Source organism: Falco punctatus (genome assembly GCF_963210335.1).
Source record: "Falco punctatus genome assembly, chromosome: 13".
Classification (NCBI taxonomy): Eukaryota; Metazoa; Chordata; class Aves; order Falconiformes; family Falconidae; genus Falco; species Falco punctatus.
Genome location: NC_137593.1, coordinates 8,339,734 through 8,357,034, shown reverse-complemented (window position 1 = coordinate 8,357,034; position 17,301 = coordinate 8,339,734). Strand labels below are relative to the sequence as shown.

General features: G+C 49.1%; 1 long non-coding RNA gene across 1 annotated transcript in view; it reads left to right on the top strand.

Annotated features, from left to right (window-relative positions):
• The window catches only part of LOC308072745, a 181,783-nt gene extending 170,425 nt beyond the window's left edge, over positions 1 to 11,358 (top strand). Inside the window, exons 8-9 of the long non-coding RNA XR_013931776.1 lie at positions 189 to 8,523; positions 11,245 to 11,358. This is a non-coding gene — a long non-coding RNA (uncharacterized lncRNA). The remainder of the gene's footprint in view (positions 1 to 188; positions 8,524 to 11,244) is intronic.
• The last annotated feature ends 5,943 nt before the right edge of the window (positions 11,359 to 17,301 follow it).

The window sequence follows — 17,301 nt, the reverse complement described above, 5'->3', positions numbered from 1 at the left end:
TGAACTGCAGACCCCAGTGAGAGAACCAGGAGCTAGAGATGTAACAAGCAGAAAGCAGAGAAAAAGATCCCAAAGCCTGGCTTAATGTGCTTTCTTTAAAATGTACTCTCAAGCTGCCTATGTATTTATTTCTCTGGCTGTATAAAGGAGTAGAGTTTACAGTATTATTTTTTTCTCTCTTTTTTAAGGGGAATATACAGACAGATTTGTATCTCCACATTCATGTTTTACTTACACAGATGCAAACTCCACTAAAGCTGGGGGAATTATTGACAACCGATACTGAGGCAATCCAAGGCCAGACTCTGACCTATTGATTTCCTCGAGATTGCACGGGACGTATGTAGTTCATTGCAGAATACAGTCTTTGTTTGTTTTATTACTCAATATATAACAATGTGGAATAAAGAACAATGCCGAACTGCACAAATGCCTGAGGATTTCTCTTTAATTGAAATCAGGACTGGGAACATCCTTGTAAATCAAAAGCAGTCAGTCTTTGAGAAAATTCGCTGCTTTTGCAAAGTTTACTTTCAAATGGGATTTAACTTTAACTCTTTGTCTCTCACACCAGCTCAGCTAAATAATTTTCAACGATTTCTCTGAAGTGGCTACGTGCTATCCAATGGTCTGAACAATACCAGGCACAACAGATGCTGGGCAGGATTTTCATTTATATTACAGCTGTGAATAGTAGTTGAGAAAAATCAAATACGTGTTAATTATTGGAGATACTCCTCCTATCGGTCCAAATCTGTATTTTTAAAAAGCTGGATGCTCTTCTGAACCAGGATTTGGATTCAGTTTATTAAGAACCTATGGGCTCTCCTTGTAAAATTATGACATAGATCTGTATTTTACTTAAGTTTGAGGATACTTTAGATTAACTTTTAATTCAGAGCCCTATAACTGCAATGCAGAGTGCAGGCAAACTCCACCAGCAGTTTGGCTCCAGCTCCAGCCCCCTCTGAGAGCGCTTCAGCCCCGATAAATGGGTGCCAACCACAGTGAGCAGAAGAAACATCTAAACTCTGATGTCCTAATTAAAGTCCCCTCATTTCCCACATTGCTGCTCCCTGTGCGTTATGAAACATCCAAACAACAGTATTTCTGCTTAGCTAAAGATTTCACAATGGGACTTTCCTTCTTCAGCTCTATTTTTCCAAACTCACATTTTCAGAGGCTCTCATTTCAGTGAGTTTATTGGATTGAGATTGCCTCGTAATTTTTTATAACAAAAGGGTTCATCCTTCCAGCCTATTGTAAATGGGCAGCACACAAAGCTAAGTTAGCATCAGCAGGCTGCAAGAGGATCAGGCTATTAAGATTAATGCAACAAATTTGAATTCTTCCATGCCCTCCCTCCAGTAACCCATCTGTGTGTGCGTGTGTGTGGCTGGGAAGGAAAAGAAAGGGCTCCTATGCTACAGATAATAGCAAACGCTAGTGAAGAGGAAAAAGGAAAACACTGTTTATCCCTAGCAGGAAGATAATTGATCTATAGTCTGCACACAACTGGTCTCAAAGCAGCCAGTAGCTACACAGAACAGACTGTAGCTAACCAGAGCCCAAACTAGCCTGTCAAACAAAAGCTTTATAGGGACACCAGGGAGAACAAAAGTAGCACATTTCATTCCTTCATAATAAATCTTCCATCTTTATTGCGCAGAGATGTTTTGCTCCTGAGCACGCCGTGTTTCGGAGCGGAGCCTGCCCCCTCCACCCCCACTGAAATGCTTGATGGTGACCCAGAGCATCCAGCCTGAGCCGAGCTGCTTTATCGGGCTTTGGGTTTTATTTTTGCTGTGCACAGCCAGGCCCAGCTGTTCTCTGCATCCTCAGACAGCAGCAGCTCTTGGGCTCCAGCTCTATCACGCTCTATTTTATGTGAGCTAAAGGTAATAAAATAACCATTTCTAAATTTAACTAGCATTACATAATGCAGCTATTTATTATGTAAAGCTGCTGTTTACAATGCCCAGAATATTGATCGCTATAAAAAATGCAATGCAGCTAGAGCTTGTATAAATTAACGTTACTGTTTTCCTTTCTTTTTGTTTAAAGGATCAATCAAAGGTCTAATTTGTTCTTGTGAATTCACCTATGCAAAGCACCAGGCAGTGCATTGTTTACCGTCATTCAGGCTCATGTGCAGCACTCAGAATCTGGCAGAGGATATGTAAAGATGACAATTTGTTCATTATCCAAACCACTGGAAAAGGCAAATAAAGCATACTAACCTGCTTTATTTCAAATCAGGTCAATTTTTTTTTTTCCTCAGCTATAAAGCAGCGTTGGCAACCACTTAAGAATTCCAGCATTATGACTGTATATCATCATTATCACCTACAGTAGATTATGAATAGGTATTTTCTTACAATAGCACATGAAGCCTGAGAAAATGAAAGATGTTTTCCTATTCTTTAGGCCTTCTGGGGGTAGAAAGAGGGATGGAAAAAGAGAATTAAATATTAACAGAGTGAACAGATCACTAAGCAAAAAACAATTAAATAGCACAGCATCCATTCAACAATAACACCAAATCATGATGCAACTGCTGAGCGTGGGGTGACATACTAATCATGGATTAAAGGGACTGATTTGTGTCTCATGAGTATTCATGGGCAAAACCTGATACGTGCAAACTGATCTCGGGGAAATATGTTTTGTGGGAAACATGAGGTTATACTAGTGTCTGAGCAAAATGATGATGACTTTTCTTGACTGTGCCTTAGGGACAAAGGAAATATTTACCTTTTATCTCCCACTTTCTTTTTTTGTGGAGTTGTTTTCCTCCTCTCCACAGAATAAGACACAGGGTTTTTTTCCCATCTACCTGCTCACCCTTGTACTTGCCTGTACAAATACAGGTGATCATAAAAAACCACTCCCATCACTTGATGTCACCCAGGAAATCAAAGGTTAGAATGAATCACGACGCATACCATTGTGGGCAACATTCCTCTAACGACACCCAGTAGCCACTGGTTCTGAAGATGAATCACCCTATAAACAGAGAATGAGATGGTGTAAATCCAGCCCCGTACCAGCTGTGCTGTCAGCGCTTGCACATGACTCACCACATGGGGAAGAAGCCATGGGACAGCAAATAGAAAAAAGTCCTTCCTCGGTGGGAGCGTCTTTTCTGTACCACTAGAGTTGCCTGGCTCAGCTTCAGTGCAAAGACTGCTGTTAGTCATACAGTACCACACAACCTTTTTTCTTCCAGTTACATCCAGATTGGGATGAAGGAAAATTAAAAACACTAATGGGCCTAATTATGGTGTCCTGGAGAAATTTCCCTTATAGACCAGAGAAGACCCCAAGAAACCAATGAGTTCAAACAGTGCTGTATAGAGAAAAGGTCAAATATGCTAAATAGCTTTCTTACTCCACCAAAGTGAAGATGGTCACACACCCCTTGTGGAAAGCCACAGAGCTCTGCAGCTCTTCCAGGATCACTCCTGTCTCCGGCTCCTACTGCTCCTGGGCCTTGCATCATGGGACCACAAGCCTTCTGCTTGCCTCCAGCCACTGTCAAAGCCATCTGGTAGCAGATACAAGAGGATCAGAGCTACCTAGGCCCCGCTAACTCCTGGGGTCAAGGACCAATGTGCCTTCTCTGCTTTACTCCTCGTTCTCCACTCTCACGTTTCTTGCTCAGCATCCACCTGCCTTTCCTTAGTCTCCTTTCAGCTCCAGGAAAGAAAATCTTGTCTAGTGGTGCCTGAGCACCAGCTATTGCCATGCAGGCAGGGGGCCATGTGCTTTGTGCAAAAGACTTTTGGGAGATGATCCTTTGCAATATTTTCCACTAAACAACTACCCCAAAACAAGGAGGCCACTCATGACTTCAGTGCCACTGGGGAGGCCATTGCTGGGCATCCTAAGGCATCTGATTTACGTAGCTCCAGCCCTGATAGCACAGACTGGTTTCTTTTCCCCATTTTACAGTTTGGAAAGTCCCCAGTTCTTCCATCTACATCCTCGTCTTTGCCGTCAATCAATGATGTCAGTGAAGGACTGTTGGTTAATATTGAGATTGCTCTTCTCAATCACTTTCTGAGCAGTTGTCTTGCTTTCAGCACAGTGAAAAATCCAGCAGTTAAGGCAGTACATTTTTATAATCTTAATGGAGCTCATACTTTAAAGTTTAAAGGAGCTTAAACAGTGGGAAAGCCCTGTGGAAAATCCAGTGCTTTCATATGCAAGTCAGGTTTTTGGTTGTGTGTTAGTTGTTGTTATTTTCAGTAGCCGGTGTTTCATTTCTGTTCAGAAGCAAATGTAAAAAAGCAAGTGAGCAATTTATAATGAAATAATCAATGCCGGTGGTGAATTCGCACTTAGCCTTGCCTATGATCAGAAATTTCTCTTGGGGGCAGCATTTCTTACAGAGATGGATGGATTTATTTTCCATCTTCAAAATGTTTACTAGCACATCTAGATCTCCTGCTTCAGCTGTACTGCTGGTTGAGGGCCAAGAGCTCCCCCCCTAATGCCAGCAGGGGAGAGCAGAGGCATCGCAAAGTGGAACAGCAACCTGAAGACAACACAAAGGCAGGCCACTGTCTCTTTCCCTTCCCCTGAAACCCCCCACTTAGCAGCTCTGGGTGGAGCATTCACGAGAAACTTGCAGTTTACCCAGCCTACCCTCCATGGGGCTTGAGAGCCCCTCCATCCCTCCAGGGTGGGCTTCACGGAAGCACCAAAGCTCAGGCTGCTTGTAGTGACACCAGGCACCAGGGGATAACTAATGCTGGTGACTGTCTGAAGCTCTGTCCTCACCGTAAGATGAAGCATGTGGAGCTGACTTCAGGCTGCTGAAAGCCCTAAGTCACCTAACATCTGCCCACACTGCCTTGCCTCCTGCCCTAAGCCTTAAGGGGCTTGCTTTAATGGTGTGGGAGACAGACAAGTCTGCTGGTGAGTAAGTAAGCTGGGGACTACGCCAAGGTGACGGAGAAAATGTAGCCAAGTCATGCTCTGTGTAGGTCAGATGCAAGAGGCTGCCCCACACACACGCCAGGAGGTTACAGAGCTATAAATGTTTAATTGCTTTCCCCACATCGGTCTCAGTAGGTGAATGAAACCCTGCAAGGTGGATGGGAGAAGCAGATGCAGTGTTTGCTTATGCTCAGGACTACGGGCTCTCAAACCCTGCTGCGTTCTCAGGAGCATGCATCCAAACTAGGTGAAAATATAGCTGAGGATAGCTAATTAACTGTGTGGTTGTTAGCAGTCCGTGAGGACTCAACTTCGCCTGTCAACTAAACATGAAGAATGCGGCTGAGGTTCAACATCTTGAAAAGAAAGTGTTGATGAGCAAAAGACTGAAGAAACCAAGCAGCACATTGTGAGAGATGGAAGTAAGAGCAGAAGGGTGTTCCTGCAGGGAATAGTCCCATAAACCTGGATGATTACACAGCACAAAATAAACTGAGGAGCTCTGCATCAATGAAACTTCACAAAACTTGCCAGGCAGGATGTCAGGAGTTCAGTATTTATCAACAAAGCCATGGAGACAGTTGTACTTACAGCTAGGCTAATCACGGGAGCTCCAAAATAGACGCTTCTGAAAGCAAGCAGAGATAAACCCAGGCCATTTTTGGAAACTGTGCTCTTCTTTTTTCCCTTTTGCTAGCTCCAGACCATCTGGAAACTGAGGTGACTGATTTTCATCTTGCTTATGCGACCGTAAATCTGAAGCAAATTTAGCAATGGCAAGAAGGTGATGTGGGTGTAGTGGGCTGGAATGCCTGAGAACCATCTTTATTGTTATTATTAAGCTGTAACTGCATGTAGGACTATAAATCAGCCCACCCTGCTGATAATGGAGTGTAGGTAGCACCACACTTTCCTAACCAGCCCGAGACCGGTAGGGTTTTGTGGCAACGCACACTAGTGAGTGCCTGAGCTCTTCATGTATTAGGAAGAGCCGTGGCTCTTTCTTTCCTGTCACTGGCCTGGCTGGGCCACTAAACCGCCTCTGCTTTCTTCCCTGACAACTGGATCTTTGTCCCTGCCTGTGTTTGGCAGTGCTTCTCTGAGCAGATAGTCTATTCTGCAGACTTTTGGACTTGTTAAATACAGCAGCTTTTCACATGGGGAACCGAAAACCTTCCTGCAGAAATGAAGCATAACAAGTGTAGCCCGCCTGAATTATGGTAGATGTTGCTGGTTACCTTTACTCACTGTCCCTAGGTTTGAGAGGATGAGAATCTTACAGCAGAGCTATGCACTTCTGCTTGGTGCTGTGGAAGATGCCTCTGGCCTGATATCCCTCTCCACATCCATGCACCATAGGGCAATTTCCTCTCTTTTGTCTTCTTGCTGGGAATCTCCCCTTTCCTGCTGTGCACAATGCCTCCTGCTCATGTCAACAGCATCAGGGATCTCACCTGGGATATCCCAGTGTCAAAACCATGATGCTGAACAGACTGATAGAAGTCCCACCACTGGCAATCATGCAGGTAGTGTGCTTACAGACATCTCTGCGTGGGGCAACAACTGGCAGGTGAGACCGGCAGTTGACAGTGGTGGGTCCTCAGCTTCCTGGGGCCACTGCCACCCTGGGCCATGAAATCATCTATGACTTCTTACAGGACACTGCTGGGAGGGCCTCAGAAGCACAGATCAGACTTGATGTGTCTCAGTGTTAGAAAGAGATCATCTTGCAGCCTCTGTGTGTGTTGTAAGCAGATCATCTTGGCTGTGCGGCCAACGAAGAGGCCTCTTTTCGCCTGCTGTCTGCCTTCGTATCCTTCACTTCAAATGCCAGGGCACTGTTTTCCAACTGCAACGCTCTGTCAGGTCTTGGGGGAAGGGAGAACTGGTCCTTATCTTTAGTATCATAGAAAAGAGCTGCAGAAAACATCTTGAAGGGTTTCTAGCCCTCCCCCTCTCAGTCTACATGAGTAAACATCCTCACTTAGGTGTGCCTTTTACCATATTAATAGCTACTTCCCTTTCCGTAATCACTGGGTTATTGCTGAAGAAATTGCAGCAACATTAATAGCAAGTGACCCGCAAATTCAATACAACATCAAAGGTCATGGAGTTATATCACGCAATGAACTTACTTTTGATGAATTGGTCCCATCCCCTGGAACATTCTTACAGTAATTTAAAGAGTCATAACATCTTACCATGTGCTGCTTCAACTTTTTGACATGAAGCTAAAAATAGCAAGCGCTGCAAAGCCTGGGAGAACAGATTCAAGTTCAGATCTGAGCTGAAAATCCCCAGTGTTTCAGGATGTTCGCATGAGTGTTTTGATTTCAACACACCATAAAGACAAGGTTAAACCAGGAAGTTTGGGTATGAGTCCAGAGCAGGAAGGGGACAGGTACAAAAAGTGGGTGCCTGACTTCATCCTATTTCTATTTAAAGAATCACAGTATCAAAAGCCTGGCAACTGATTTGAATGTAGAGGCCAATTGAAAACGATGTGATTATAAGCAGATGCTGCTCAGGCTTCAGTTGCTGTGCTGTTTGCTGTCTGCCACTGTGTCACCACACAGGTGCAGGCCCCCATCTTGGATCTTGCTTACCCACTGTGCAACGCCTAATACTGCTCACTTGCCTCACCAGGCGGATAGGAGGGCGTATCAGTCATTTTGGTTTTGCCAAGCACTTTAGGAGCGTTGGATGAAAGGTGCCATTATTACTGTTCTTGGTGGCAGTGATGTGCTGCCTCTCTCTGAATCGACCACCCTACTGGGGAGGCAGACACTTGGGGAGGTTTTGAGCTCAGAGGAAAAGCAGGTGCTGAGCAGCTGCATACCAGGAGGCCTGATGAGTGTGGGGCAGTGTGAACTCTGCGTCCCATGACCCCACAGGAGGCCAAGCCAGGGCTTACAGCCCTTTGCCACAGCCTTTCCTCCTCTGCCCTGACTGTCTGGGTAAGAAAGAGGATCCCTGCGCTTTTTATATATCTGACTCCTGAGAAAATGTGGAGGCTTGGACCATTTTTGTTTGTGTTTCCATAACTCTCCTCCGACACACGTCTGCTGTTCTTTGATTTGGGCTGGCTAAGCTCACGCAGCGGGTTGTTCCAGCCCTCTGGGACACAGGGTGACTGCATTCGAAGCGGCGAGGAGGAGGCTCTGCCTTGTTTACGTTTTGGAGCATGAATGCTAGCTTGCAATCCTGTGGGCTGTTCCGGTTATCAGGCACGGCACTGCTCTGCTGGCAGCTCCCCCATCTCGAGCTGTAGCGAGCAATGCGATGCGTTAGGTAATCCACAATGTGGGAAGGGTGAACACCCTGCCATTTACTGGTTATTTATACACCCAGATTGGCTTTCTCTGCCTGCCTATTTCTTTTTTTTTAAAGGGAATTATGAAAATTGAATGTGAATGTGAAAATGAAAAGGTCTTTTTTGAAACTGTTGTCTCTTCCCCTTGCCTAGATGTGGCCAAGGGCATTTTCTTCTGTAGTCCCCGTCGCTCCCATCGAAACCTCTGAGACACATCACCGTGTGGAAGCTGTTGTGAGGCAGTACCCCCACCACCGGGCCGTCAGGTATGGGGAAGACTGGGAATGGAGAACCACGGCCACAGTGGTGCCAGGCAGTGCAGCCAGGGGAGAGTAGCACAGTGTTTGGGCTTTCTCAAGGGTTTAAGAGCAAAGGCTGGAAAATCAGTCCTTTTGCTAAGGCTTAAAGGCACATTTTGAGACTACACGTGCTGTGAAGCCCAGGTGGGTATGCGCAGATGTTATTCATTGGGTTTGGATTGGACCAACATGTCTGCTGCTCTGCATTTCTTGCCATCCGCTGTTTGATCTGTGCAGGCACCGTGGATTGCAGGTTAGATCCTGGGCAAGCACATGTGTGATGTTTTGGGGTAATTCAACCCAAGCTTGTGTTGTGTTTGTTGGACTGCAGACAGGAAGAAAGACTGTCAAGACAGTCGTCTTCTACCCGTCTGTCCACTCTTTCTTTTATAACAGGGATTTCTGTATCTTTTCCTTCACCTCAAGAGAAATAACAGCAGAGTGAGGTTTGACGCTGCCCTGGTCCCACTGTTAGACGTGGGTTAGGTAACCAGGCTGCTCTCTTCAGCCACAGGAGGCCCCTAGGCAAAACCAATAAAATGCAGAGGGAAATATTCTGCACTTGCACAGTCTTTTGTGCCAGGAGCTCTCAGTGTCGTACCCACAACAATGAATCGGGCCTCGCAATGCTCCTTCGGGGCCGATTAGCACAATCACATACTTTTTGGAAGGCTACATGAGAGCCAGTTAAAGTCAAAATCATTAATTCCAGTATGTTCTCCTGCATGATAACTGGATCAGCTTATCAGGGCACCTAATCCACGGGTCATGGGGCCCTTTTCCTGACTGCCCACAACGTCAGCATGAAGCAGTGGATGGTCAGGTGTTCCCTTAAGCTTTTTCCCAGATGCTGAAAAATAGTAGGATTCTGCAGGGACTTAGCAGACTGAGTCAAGAAGCTGGAGAACCTGATAAATCCCCAGTTTCTACTTACTTTCCCCTGAGGATCTATACAGCAGGAAAAGTGCCCTCCTGTGTGACTTTCCTGCCAACCATGGCCCCACTGGGGAGAGACCTGCGTGCTGCCAGCAGCTCCCGTGGGTCCAGGTCACCAGAGGGCATCACTGAGATATGCAGAGCCCAAACTTGGCTTGGATTAGGCCAAGAATTCGGTGGGGCCTACAAAGAGGGGAATTTCATGGATTTCACTGTTAACACTGTATCAAGCCTACAGGCACCACCCTACACGCACCCCTTGTGCTTTTGGCTCAGAGCTCCCTGCAGAGAACAGCAACCACCAAGATCATGCAGGCGTCAGGGTTGGGATGGGAGCTGTACGGGCAGTGGATATGGAGGCTGCACCTCCTGGTTTTCCTCCTCACCATGTGGCCGCTGTCCTTTTGCAGAGCCAGCAGCCTAGGAGTAATTAAAATAAAAAAAAATAAATAAGTTAACAGAATAAATGCATAAATAAACATGGATCCTCACAATGCAAATTAAGGCCATATTACAGGAGAAATTGAATCCGAAGAATGCAAACAGTCAAACAAATAAACAAGCAACAAAAGAAAACCAATTATTTTTCAAGAGAGTCACAAATGAGTAAACAAAACAATGAATGCCTCTGGCCTCCAGCATCCGTGCACTGGCACTATCAGAACGCCAGGGAGCAAGGCCCAGGCTTCCTTTTAAAGTCACCTCTGCCTCACCATGATGCCCCTCTGCCCTGTGCCTTGTTTATCTCAGATTAAAATTATTTAATCATGGCGCGTGGCTTTGTCCAATTGACCTGACGCCATTTTCTTTTTGGTTAAAGACATACGTTAGACAAAATCCCAGAAGGATGAGGATTTCTTCTTTCGTTTTCCCAGAAGGACAAGGATTTCTTCTTCCATTTTCCTTGCAGCATCCACTTGAGAAGAAATTAATTTCTTCCCCCCCACCCCCCCTTGATTGGCCATGCAGTCTTACAAGATTTCCCTGCATCGTTTGAAAACCAGTGTAGACGGTTGGTCTATTGTGAGAAACCACAGGGAGTTTTTAAGCTGTCGCATCGCAGTTACCAGCTTTAGCTTCACCAGGATGAAAATAGACAATAGTGAGAGGAAGGGGGTTCTGGAGATCTCCAGCTCACTGTTTCCAATTAGGAAGCAACTTCGGCTCGTTCTACCGCTGCAGCCAATCTTCATTAGCAGCACAAATTGTTCGAATCCATGCACAGGATCTGATTCAAGGAAACTTCCCTGTTCGGCAAAGCACTTCAGCACATGCCCCAGTCCTGCTGAAGTCAAGGAGGTTGACGCAAATGCTCCAAGCAGCTCACAAGCCCCTCAGTCCTCCCCAGACCTGCAGCTCGCATCCTGTGGGACAGGGAGGGCAGAGGGAGTCCCCCGGTCCCCGCCGCACAGCCTCGTGCTCCCTCGCACCACCTCCACGGCCACAAGACCCAACTCGAGTGCCCACGTCTCCTTGTACTTTGATCCATGCCTAGCTTAAGCATAGGCCGTCCTGCTGCTTTTGGCACCCTGTTACCCGAAAGGGCAGTACAGTCTGCTTCTAACTGTGTTGCAATGAACCAGCCAGTGGTAAATTTACTATTTACCCCACTTCTTGGCTAATTTTATTGATTTTAGCCAGGGATTACTCAAGCTTTCCAGCCGAGTACTATTCGACGTCAGTGCGGGTGGAAGGATCTGGCCCTCATTTACTGTCCTTCCTAGTTTATTGCCTTTGTTTCTCTTTTCACAGATTAATTACAAACATCTCACTCTGTGAACTCCCACTGTACAGTGGTTGTGTGATCTCAGCGCCATGAATTATAGATGCCTGACATATCACACCAAGCTATTATGATTTTTTTTTCCACAAGCAAGCTATGAATTATGAAGAAGGTCTATTAAATTTATAATATTCTCTATCTTTGGTATAGGAATGGGAAGGCACAGCCTGATGATGCCTTTATATTGCAGTCCCCTCCCCCTCCGGACTCAGGCTGAGCAGACAACGCAAGTCACAATACAAACTCTGTATGTTTGATAAAAATGATTGATGTCGCAGGGATGTCAGCCTTGGAGTCCCTCCTGTTAGTCACGGGACTGCGCCTCATGGGTTTGCTCAGATTGTGGGTGGCTGTGTGGGCCCAAGACCCCCTGCACGAGGGGCTGCGGGCGACAGCCCCACAGCAACAGCTCCACCGCCCGCCTTCCCTTCCCTTCCCTGGCTTTGTGGGAGGCTAGTGCCAGGGGGGTTAACTGGAGTGGAGGGAGATGTTGGCAGAGGACTTGGGACCACGGAGGCCGAACACCCAGAGACAAGAGCAGTGGCCCTCAGCTGCCTCCTGTCAGCCATTTCCCCTCAGCGGCACCCCCACCAGGGTGTCCCCTCAGCAGCCTTCCCCCAGCCGCTTCCCCTCAGGGGTCATCCCTCAGCAGTTTCCCTTCAAGGGTCTCCCCTCAGCACCCTCCTCTTGGCCATTTCTCCTCAGTGGACCCTCCTTAATGGTTTCCCCTCTTGGGGTCTCACCTCAACACCATTCCTGCGGCCATCTTCCCTCAGCAGCCCCTCCTCAGTGGTTCCCGCCCCCCGGGGTCTCCCCTCAGCAGCCTTCCCTCAGGGGTCTCCCCCTCAGCACCCTCCTCTCAGCTATTTCTCCTCAGCGACCCCTCCTCAAGGGTTTACCCCGGTGGTCTCCCCTCAGCGGCCTATCCCCTCAGCCATTTCCCCTCAGGGGTCATCTCTCGGCCATCGCCCCTCAGCGGCCCATACCGAATGGTTCCTCCCCCGGGGTCTCCCCTCAGCGGGCTTCCCACAGCCGCAGCCCTGCGGGGTCTCCCCTCAGCACCCACTCCCACCCCCACCCATCTCCCCTCAGCAGCTTCCCGCCGCGGGGGTCCCGCCGGGGCCGGCTCCCCTCGGGGCGCTGGGCGGGCGCAGCCCGGGCCGGGGGCGCTGCGCTGCCCCGCCCCCCGCCTCCCCTCCCCCCGCGCGGCAGCCCCGCGCCGTGCCCGCGCGCCGCCGGTGATGTCAGCGTGTTATTGACTCTCCCAGCCTGAATGACTGAGCACCGCGGAGGGGGCGGGGAGGCCGCGCCGCGCGGCGCCCGGCCAGGCGGAAATGGGCGCGCGGGCCGGGGCGGGGGAGGGGCGCGCCGCCGCGCGCGGAGGGGGGGAGGGGCGGGCGGCAGGTGGGGCCGGGCTCGGCCGCCGGCGGGAGGCGCCGCGAAATGGCGGCCGCGCCGCGCCAGGCCCCACCGGGCGCGCCGGGCTCCGGCCGGCCGCAGGGCCCCGGCAGCGGGCAGCGCCGCTCCCCCGGCTCCGACAGCCGCCCGCCGCCGCAGGTGTCCCGCGGCGCCGGGGCCTGGCGGGGCGCGGGTGACAGGGCGGGTCGCGGCGGCCTGCAGCCACGGGCGGTGTCCCGTGTCCCCGCGCGTCCGTGCCCGGGCCTCGCAACGCGTGTGCTGGGTGGCGTCGCCACAGCGCGGCCTCCCCATGTGCCTGCCCCGTGCGGCCCGGCCGGCACCCCCGGCTGCCCCAGAGACGGACACTGGGCCGCTGTGCACCACCCGGAACGGCACTGCGAGACAGAGACAGCCTTCCCCGGCCCGGCCGGGCCCTGTCACCCTTGGCACAGCTCGGCCACGTCACCTGCCTTATCACGGCACACACACCTCTTGTTCTGGCTTTCCAGGCTGGTCGCGCCGTGCCCGCGCTGTCTCGTTCAGGGTCGTACAGAATGTATCACCTACTCCTTCAGTGTTCAGACAAGCCCTTTGAAGCGTTCTCGTGTGTTTCCAACTTAGCCTTGCCACAAGGCTTGCGATTTATTGCGGCAGGGAGGCTGCTGGGTGCTGTGCGCCCCGCTCTGCAGCATTGCCTCGTGTTTCCCCGTCGGCCTCTTCCCGTGCGTGGCCTGCAGACGCACAGCTAGGTCGGGAGCGCCTTCAGATGGGTTTGTTTCTTATTTGGGTGAGAGGGATGGAAAGGGTGTGCTGAGCACGGAGTATGTTCCCCTGCTCAGCTTGGATCAAAGCAAGGGATTAAGTGAGAGACGGTCTCTGCCTGTAGCGCTCGGGCATTACCCCCGGTGTTTTCCCTGCCCAGCGAGCCATGGCCGGTGGCAGGAGCTGGGAGCAGTGCTGGTGCTCTGTTAGGCACAGGTGGGTCTCGGAGTGTGGCGCTGAGGCTTCCCTCCTAACCCAGACCCAGAGGATATCAATTTCTTGGACCGTTCACATCACTCGGAGCTTCCCCAGCGGCTCCACGTGATGCGGGATTGGGCGCAGGGTGCCTGACCTCATGGTGTGGGAGTCGCCTGCACTGACAGCAATTTGCCCTGTTGGTGGGGTGTCATGGGCAGCAGTGCAGTTCAACAAGGGACACGGGGAGAAAATGATGGCATTTAATTTTTAGGCTAGCTCAATGCTATCATTGTGAACAGCAGGCATCCATTCTGAGCATTTGGCCAATATTTATGGGATCAAATATCTGCTAATAGTGGGGAAGTTTAAATTGTGGGGTACAGGAACACTCCAGAAGCAAATGCCCCAGTATTCGTTTCAGTGCATGTGCAGAGTGATTAAAGCCCAGACTGCCATTTACCACCTGAAAGCTGGTTCTCACAGGATAAAGCATAGGGAGAAATATCTGCAGCATAGCTGAATCTTCTTGTCTGTGCCCAACGGGAAGATAGGGGCTTTACTGGAGCATCCCATGCGTGATCCCTCTGGGAGCTGCTGAAGCCAAATGAGACGGACACAGCAAATGCCTTCTGGATATAATCGTTCACAGGCACAGCAGAAGGAAAGGAAGAGTTCTATAAACAATTATCTATGCAAGCTGCAAGAGTAGCATTTCCACTAGCTCTCCAGGGCCCTGATAATACTCCCTGAGACATGCTGAGATGGATAGGATTTATAAACCATGGATAGGTATTTCCTACGTTGCAGCTCTCTCGGCAGTATTATTCCATGAAGCTCTCTGTAGAAGACATATATGTTCATGAAAACATTTTATAGTCCTGTTGTGCTGGGATTAATATCAGACAAGAAAGTCTAGACCATGTGCACTTTGTTCTTCCCAGCGCATTTCTGAGTCCACAAATAGAAAAGAGCACACAGGAGCATGTGACTATTAGGTAACTAATATTCTTGCAGCTTTATGCAATTTTGGCATTTCATACAGAGTTTTCACAATAATTTACAGGCGATGCATTTCTAAAGAAGCAGGCAGCAGCTGTGTATGCTTCCAAAGATCGTGTCTCAATCTATAGGTGTACAGATGTAAATAACCTGTCTTGACATATAAAAGCTACTAGCCAGTGTTGCATGCGACATTGCACGGGAAGTCATTGGCTCAACGCGGTGAATGGTTTTCACTCACACAAAATGTGCTGCAGCTGGCCCCGCCGTGGGAGGTGTATCTGATAAGGTATCACACCTCCTTGCAGTGGTGGCATTGTGTAAAACCCTACAAACACCCACCCTGTCCTGACCCCTGAGGTTCCCCCACACTGTCTGCTCTCACTCTTCTCATTTTTAGGACTGTGATCTTCAGGAACAGCTGTTTGTAGATGCTGCTTAGTAGTGATCACAGAGCGCCTCCAAGTAGCTGAGAAGGATGTGAGGTGACCAGAACGTTTTTGGAAGTGGCTGTCAGCTGAATGAAACTACCAAGGGCAGAGGTGGGTTCTCCATTTTGGTGCATTCAAATGGGGCTGTATGTGCCTTTCTGAAAGGAACTGACTACCCAGCACAACACAGTATAGGGAACTTGCTGGACAACACAACACTGTAACTGGAGGGAATTGAAGATAGGACATTCAGGAGGTCAGATTAGAAACCCATCTGTCCTTGTAGCCCCAGGCTCTGGGGACAGAGGTGATGTAAGATACCAGCCCCAGCTGCAGCTACTGACACCGAACCAGTCCACCTCATTTTTGAGACAATTACTCTATTATGACAGCCTGTTTTGTTGAAAATGCCAGGATCTATTTCATGAATAACATAAATGAAGACTGTGGAGTCAGAAGCTTCCTCAACAAAAAAAGACTGATTCATCTTCCTGAGGCTGGTATGGACCTGTTTTGAACTTACACCACCATGAGAATGAGCAGGGCCAACTCCAGAAATCCCATTCCCATTCCGTAAGAAGGGCAATATTGCTGCCTTGTAATATTACCCACACACAGAACTTCTTCATGTGGAGTGAGCTGAGCTGCAGGATGGGTTTAGTACAGCAGAGCCTTCTCTCTCCAACATGACGATGAAATCTCATCGCACGCCTTGAACATTCCCCATCACCATCTGCTCCCAACTCTACCACTGTATGACCAGGGTGTTCCTGTGCATTGCACAGTCATTGGTGTGCACAGAGCCTTTCTGTCTGCTGATGGGAACCTATAGTATCTTTAGGTCACGCCCTCTTTTAAGGAAGTTGGTATTTGAGGCAACCAAGGATGCACAAGCTACGCCTGTGTCGGCTGCAGCCCTCCTCCAGGACAGGAGCGCTGTCAGATGAGTGCCTTGCAGGGTAGCTCTTAAAAGGGGAACTGAACATGTTGTGCCGAACATGTTTTGTTTTACATTAGGCTTATAATTTTAGGTCTAATGTTTGGTTTGGAAGCTCAAAGCCATGCTCAAGCCCACAGCTGCCAGCTCTAGAGCAGGCAGTGGTGTAATAGTCATTTAATTCCTCTGTACTGTAATCTGATGGTGGAATGTGCTCCCAAGCTGCTTTTAGGTCTGACTGGGGAACAAAATCAATCACAGAATGCACATTACAAGAAAAGCGCTGTTGGTGTCAATTACCTAAGCTCTGCGAACGTAACTCTTCTAATTTCCTGTTAAATCAGTAATGTTACCAATCTCAGTCTATTATTTTAATTAGGACTGTGACTGCAGTTGCTAGGAGCCGAGAGAGCGCAGACAAATGCGAATGTGTAATTAGTCCCACAAACGAGTGGCAAGTTGAATGTGTCAACATCATGGATAGTTACAACATGGGGTGCAGCAGGAGGCCAAGTGATTTGGGCCAGATTCTGATCTCACTGGCCTCGGCGCCAGCCCAGGCAACTCCGCCGAGGTCAGAATTACCCCAGACGTGAGCTGGGGTTAGGGAATCTGGATCTGGCCCCTGGTCATCACAGTTTCTTGGAGCTTCCCCTTGGGTTATTTTTAAAATGTCTGATGTCCCATCTTGTTTGATTAATTTATTTTTTTCTTGCAGTAATGCCTCCTCAGAGCCAATTACCCTGCAGCAAACACTGCTGTCAGGTTAGCTGAACGTGGGTGTTCCCAGCGCCAGTCGGCATCGGATTCCAGCCCTCCCCAGGGACCGGAGCTCCTAGGGTGGGTATGGAAATGCTTGGCTCCTTCCTCTCCCTTCCGAGCTGTGAAAGAAACCTCTCAGTTTCTGTCACATCTGACTGCCTCATGCATCCCAAGAACAGCCTGCGCATTGACAAGGGAGGCAGGCATACCGACAGCAGAGCAGCATTAGCTACCAACCTTGCCGAAAAAAAATAAGCCAAGGACAGAATCCCTGGCTAAATATAGAGCTGAACTGCAAGTGAAAACAGTGTGGCAATGCAGCTCCGTCAAAATTAAGAATGAAAATGTTAAGCCGCTGCTGCTTGATGACCCCAGGCTGCTCACAGCGAGCAGCGTATGCCCGAAGGTCCAGCCTGCCGCCGGTACCTAGTGCGGAATGGCACAGTAGGGAGAACGCTGCTTTTATTAGCACTTGGCTATCGGTCCACGCTCCACAAATAAACAAATGGGCTGGGTGCATGTCATCCCAGTTCACGTGT